At 42.6% G+C, this 6545-nt stretch overlaps 1 protein-coding gene across 2 annotated transcripts in view; it reads right to left on the bottom strand.

Moving 5' to 3' along the window:
- Window positions 1–6545, bottom strand: part of marchf2 (membrane-associated ring finger (C3HC4) 2) — a 32341-nt gene that overhangs the window by 2302 nt on the left and 23494 nt on the right. The window lies entirely within an intron of this gene.

Below are 6545 nucleotides of genomic sequence, written 5' to 3'. Positions count from 1 at the left end.
ACGGTCACATGACTTCACGTCACCACCGCTAAGCTGAAGGTGGCTAATGTTGGGCTATAAAGGAACTACAGAACGGTCACATGACTTCACGTCACCACCGCTAAGCTAAAGGCGGCTAATGTTGGGCTATAAAGGAACTACAGCACGATCACATGACTTCACGTAACCACCGCTAAGCTAAAGGTGGCTAATGTTGGGCTATAAAGGAACTACAGCACGGTCACATGACTTCACGTCACCACCGCTAAGCTAAAGGTGGCTAATGTTGGGCTATTGACGTTTGGTCATTTTTTTCAACAGGAAGTGGCAAACTGCTGACACATTTCCTAGTTTTATGACTCATTCCTGCACCACTCTTGATTTAGATTAAAGTTGAATCCAACTTTTTTTTACATTACGATTCTCGAGCAATGAAAATTCATAAAACATAAAACTGCTGCACCAATTAATCTACAGAGACTACCAAGGCGGCAACATTATTAAAGTGTTATTGAAATCACAGGAAACACAAGCTTAAGCTGTCTTTGGCTCTTTTCTGCTGTAACAATGTCATTTCCCCTCTGTGGGACTCTGAATCTGATTCTGATTCTTTTGCCATCCCTGCAGTAACATAATAACACTTCCTCCACCTCAGTTGATTGCCCCTCCTGTCCTCCACTCTCACACGTTGGTTATTTCTCTCCTTTGTGGTGGTGATTGCAGCTTTCTGCAGGAACTCAGTGGATGGCCAGTGGTACAGTTATGATGACAGCAGTGCGGAGGCGGTGCCGGAGGCGGAGGTCTGCACACGTGGAGCCTACATCCTCTTCTACCAGAGGAGACACACCATCCCCTCGTGGTCCGCCAGCTCCTCCGTCACCGGTCAGTGCTGTGCTGGAAATTATTGAAATGAACTAGTCAAAGAGATGTCTTTCTGGTTCTTTAATCTTAAACACCTGAACTTTTGAAAGAACATCCATCCATAAGTCCCTGGGGGAGGATTAGGCAAATGAATCCGCTGACGTCACTTCTTCTTCTTCTGCTCTGGGTTTACTGGCAGGCCGCAAACAACTTCACGGCGTATACTGCCACCCGAAGTCCCCGGCCGGAAGTCCCCGGAGTTGGGGACTGGCTTCAGTAGAAGCTGCTGGGACTCCCAACAGCTTCTACTGAAGCCTTCGAGTAAATCGCCAGAACGCCGACACCTCCTCATCTCCACCGCTCCCAGGTTTTATTTTGTGTTGCCATAAGTTATTCTCTCTGCGTTGGTGCGCTGGGCTAATGCTAATGCTAATAATGCTAATGCCAACAAATAAAATGGCGGCTTCACAAAACTTTTTGGGAGTTTTACAGGGCGTGGTTTGCAATCCGCCCAGCCAATCAGAAATGGGAACCTTTTTCTCCCTTCTCAGTCCCTGCTCTCTGTGAACGCACATTTTCGGAACTGTATCGGAACTATAATGGGAAAAGTACTCCGGTGTGAAGGCGCCTATTGAATACATGCTTAGTCATGAGATAACTGACCCATGATGAGAGTACAATAGACCCATGATGACCCTATCAGAGTACAAGAGACCCATGATCACCTTCTGGTCACATGGCACCTTGTGACTGATCACCTTCCTGGGGGCTGAGATCTACTGTCACTCAACATGGAAGGCTTACAGAATTGTATTATTTATATGTTAAAATGTAACATCAGAGCATTCAATTCTCTGATAAACATAATTTCCATTACAGTGCTTACAAACCCTCTGCAGCACCTCGCTATGTGAGAGACATCAGGGGGAATCAGCCTCACTGTATCCATAGTGACCGTCAGCACTAACACTGTCACTGGGTTGTTTTACACACTGTACCATATTCAGAGGGGGAGGAAGTACTCAGATCTTGTAGTAAAAGTAGAAGTACCAGAGTGTAGGAATACTCTGTTCCAGTGAAAGTCCTGCATTCAAATGTTACTCAAGTAAAAGTACAAAAGTATTATCATCAAAATATACTTAAAGGTGACCTTTTCATGCAAAATGCACTTTTGTACGTCTTTTCTACATGAATATGTGTCCCCGGTGTTCCAGGAAACTCACCAAGTGTCAGAAAACACAACCCTCTCTATTTTCCTCCATACCCAAATCTCTTAAAAAGGGGCTGCAACGGATCTGATACAGACTGATCCAGATTTGAACACTTCTATGACNTTCCCAACAATCTTCACCTGTATATCCCCGCGCTCCATGCCTTCAACAGCATTTACCGGCAAATTCTTAGATGCCGCACCAGTTGGGCTACTTTGCCGATGGCAAACACGCATTCCCTCGCCATAAAAGCACGACTGTCGCTGTTAATCCAATGGACAGGCGTCCGATCGGTCCCCCAAACTCTCGGTTGTTATATCACCCGGTCCATGCCTTCAACAGCCTTTACACCAAAGTCGAGATCTAACCATATGCCGTTTCCATGGAAACGCTCCCTCGCCATAAAACAGCGATGTTGTCGTAACGCCAATGAAAAGGGTCAAAACAGCACCAGACTTCAGATAATGGTTAACGGTCCAGCCCTCAACAGCTCTACATCAATTATGGGGTGTTATCATATGCCGTTTCCATGGAGGCGCATCCCTCGCCATAAAAGACGATGTCGCAATAACTCCTATGAAAATGTTCAAAAAGTACTCAAACTTCACATGTGTGCTAACAGTCCAGCCGTGAAGACATCTACGGCACAGTTTTGAGATTTCTTCAAATGCCGTTGCCATGGCAACACAATGCTCACCATGAAACACGGTTTTCTCATAACTTCAGTGAAAATGCTCCAAACGGCCCAAAACTTCACAGGTTTGGCAACGATGCAGCCATCAACGCATCTAAGTGTATTATGGGATGTCATCAAATGTCGTTGGCATGGTGACAGATCATTCGCCATCAAGTTAGTTCAAAAGTTTGCAGTTCAAATATTCTGCTGCTTTTCCAAGCCTTTTTACTTTCTTTTCTTCTCTCATCACACATTCAAGCCCCCAGTGTTCATGTATCATTTCAATCTAAATTCTGCACTTTCTTCTTACACATTACATTTCAGCATAGCAGTTTAGCGTCAGCTTTTCAGCATAAAGCATTCCCACTAACAATTTCTTCAGGAATTGCATTCTCTAGTTCATACATGCAGTTGGTTTAAATGGAAATTGAAAACAAAGGTTTTGGTTCAAATTACTTTGTAAATGATACGGGACATAATTGTTTTTTCAAGTACCAGGTCTACGTTTGGTGATTGGTTTAGAAAATATAAGGTAGTTTATATAGATATGGGTGAAAGAGTGAAAATATTGTTGGTTTTACTTTAGATTAGAAAGCAGCAAACAAATACATCATCCAGTGTCAGGACCTCGACACAAACTGATGGACCCAAATGCACGACACAGAGACAAAGTCTTAAATGTAAAAAAAGTATTTTTAATTTGAAAGATCAGGAAATTCCTTTTAACAGAGTAGGTACTGGAATTAACAAAAAGCCCTCACAAGGAGGAAAAACTATGCATAACAAAAAGAGAAAGAAACTCAAGCCTACAAAATTAACAAAACAACAAAACCTGACATGAGTGAAAGCAATCTTCTCTTAGCTGAGGCTTGCCATGACCATTCGGGTAAACAAACAAGAGGAACTGACACAGGACAGGGGAGAGACAGGACTACTTAAAAATGAGATGAGTGGGAACAGGTGGAAACAATCAGGGACACTGATGATGACGGGAAAAACACACAAGGGGAAGAAGAAACAGGGCCTGGAATGAAAGACAAGAGGTAAGTACAAAATAAAACAGGAAATGGAAAACGAGACATGACAATAAACACAGAGACTGACTAGAGATGAAGGATCTAAATAAACAGACATGACCAGACGTGAAAAAACATGAAAATGACAGACATAATACATAAACATAACTAACACATTTGACGAGACACACCATATAAGCCAGGGGGAAAGCAGCTGGATTATGTCAGCTACAGTGACAAAGCAGGGCTTTACAAAAGTTGTCGCTTAAGAGAAACTGAATGGGCTGACTTTTCTATGTATTGAAAAGATTATGTTGGGATGTAGGCCGAGAACACTTTGTGGAGGATTTTGTACAATGCAAAGCTTATGCCGTTTTAAAAGGTGAGCACTTGTTGAACGGCATTTGTCTGCGCTAACCTAGGAGCATATTTCAAACAGATAGCTGCTTATAAACAATGTTTTGCATTATACTATTGATAAATGGTACAAATGAAGGGTGAAGCATTGGGACCTTGACCAGAGTCAGCGAACTTGAATAAAGTGCCTTCCTACACATGCACACATGATGCACCTCAAACAAAAAGGATGGATTTTGACCCCCGTGATGTGCAGCCAGGACCTTAACCTCCTAAATCATAAATGTGTGTGTCAGCCACCACTCTGGAAATAGCCTATTTCGCAGGGGATGAGAGGCTAATCTCACTGTAATGACTATTCTTGGACACGGCATCACACACACGGTATACCCTAATGCTACAGCCACGTATTGTTGTGAGTAGGCCAATATGTTGTGTGCAGCAAGTCAAAGGCCTCTGATGAATCAAATGCCATTTTGCTGATTTTCTTTTTAAATCTGACCATTTCTCCTTTTACCTTCTAAAATAGACCATTACAAACCTTGTCAGACCTGCAGCTCCTATACATCATGTCTCTCCCTCGTATCTTTCCTCTAACTGATGAACAGAGAACAATATTGATCAAAGCTGACATCCTAACCCAACAAACAGCAGGACTGGGGCATCTATTCACATTTAACCACTTCAAGAATAACAGGTGGCATCCAGGTGGTGTGCTGTTGGGCCTCTTGTGTTGGCAGCAGTCATCCATTTGGGGGTCACGCCAAAGGCATGTGTCTTATAAAGCAATGGTAGGGTAAGATCTACTGTAGATGCATTTAGTGAATGGCGACACCAGGCTAATGGTTGGACTTTCCTTTCCTCAAGCTTAAGTGTATGTTTGCTCTCATGGCATATGTTGAAATTGCTACTCCCTGAGCCCAGTATAATACAGAGGGTGTCCATATACTCATGTGTTTTGATCAAATTTCAGCTCTGTGAAAATGAATTCCAGTGACACTCCCTGTCTTTGGCTGGCCACGGTGTGAGTCTCAAATAATATTACGTCTCAACATACAGATGACCTTCTCACAGAAATCTGTATTATATATTGTCCTGTCCAATCCGCTTGCTGATGCCCTGCTTAATTCATGAATGTAGAAATCACTTTCTTGGATCGTTTCTTACTTTCTGTGGCAGGAGTCCACACTGCACGGCCCTAAGACATGTTCTTGTAGCTCGATTTCCTTGTCTATAAAAAGGGCCTGGTAGTCTTTCTAGTTTCCCTGCTGATAGAAGAATAAAAAAGCAGCTTACATTTGTTATTCCTCTACTCTATGACAGTCTGATCAATATTTTTGAGCAACACCTCTTCTGTAACAAGAAAGATCTACACTCTAATCTTAGAGTAAGACTGGCCCACTCTCTGTCTTTCCCATCAGTCATTGTCAGTGCGCACACCAATCAATGGTTTGAATTGGCTTCTCCAGGGAGGGACACATACAGCTCATTCCAACACATTTCCATGCACAGCGCACACACTTGCATGCAGACTCTCAGCTCCACATTAAAACTTCACGCTCTCATTAGTATGCAATACAGTCCACAGCCACTTAAGAAATGGCCTTGGTAATTGATGATGTATCAGTTCCGCAGCAGATGACTTCAAATGCCAATACCACAGGCAATCATTTCGGTTTGGAACATGAAAAGTCAGTCATTTTTCTCCTGTCTGTTGGATGCAAGCTATTTTCTGTCAGAGACACCATGTACTAGCACATGTTCAAGGAACACAGCTATTAAGATATCACTACGCAATGCAAGGCTTTCACATCCCACAACATTTCCTTGAAAAGCAACGCAAACGTCCACATTATTCAAAGCAGCAAGGGATTTTTTTTAGCTTTTGAAGACACCCTACCCTCAATCAGCCCCCAACTTCCCCTAAAGCACAATCAATGCTTACCAACAAGGTTGCCTAGCACCAGTTGCTTAGTAACCACCAGTCCACTGCTTTCTACTACAGAACGTCTCACTAATTCTATGTCAGTGCTAAATTTAGAAACGCCTTTGATTTATCCCCCTCACTGGATTGACAGACGTTGGCTGCACAGAAGGAGTCTCTCTCGAACGGTAGCATGCTTGATTTTCAACCTCAGCGCTGTCTTTTTGCACTGAAATCAAAAGCTGCCAGCTGTTAGAAACAGGTACAGTCCAATTAAATCAGAGCCAAGCTAGAGAAATGATTTATTCCTGTCATCTGTATAGTGCTGCTGATTACCAATCAGATGTTTTTGGCTGCTGATTGTCATCTGAAGAACAAAAGTTTCCAATAAGAAACATTCTTTAGTTTGTGAACAGTAAACATAACTTTATTTTGAACAAATTAGGTTGATCAAAGCACTATAGATTTTAAATTGTTATACTTTCTGTATCACTGCTGTCAAGTCTTCTTGTAAAGCTGCT

This window comes from Notothenia coriiceps, unplaced genomic scaffold, assembly GCF_000735185.1.
Source record: "Notothenia coriiceps isolate Sejong01 unplaced genomic scaffold, NC01 NC01_scaffold00000339, whole genome shotgun sequence".
Classification (NCBI taxonomy): Eukaryota; Metazoa; Chordata; class Actinopteri; order Perciformes; family Nototheniidae; genus Notothenia; species Notothenia coriiceps.
This window is presented reverse-complemented; position numbering and strand designations above follow the sequence as displayed.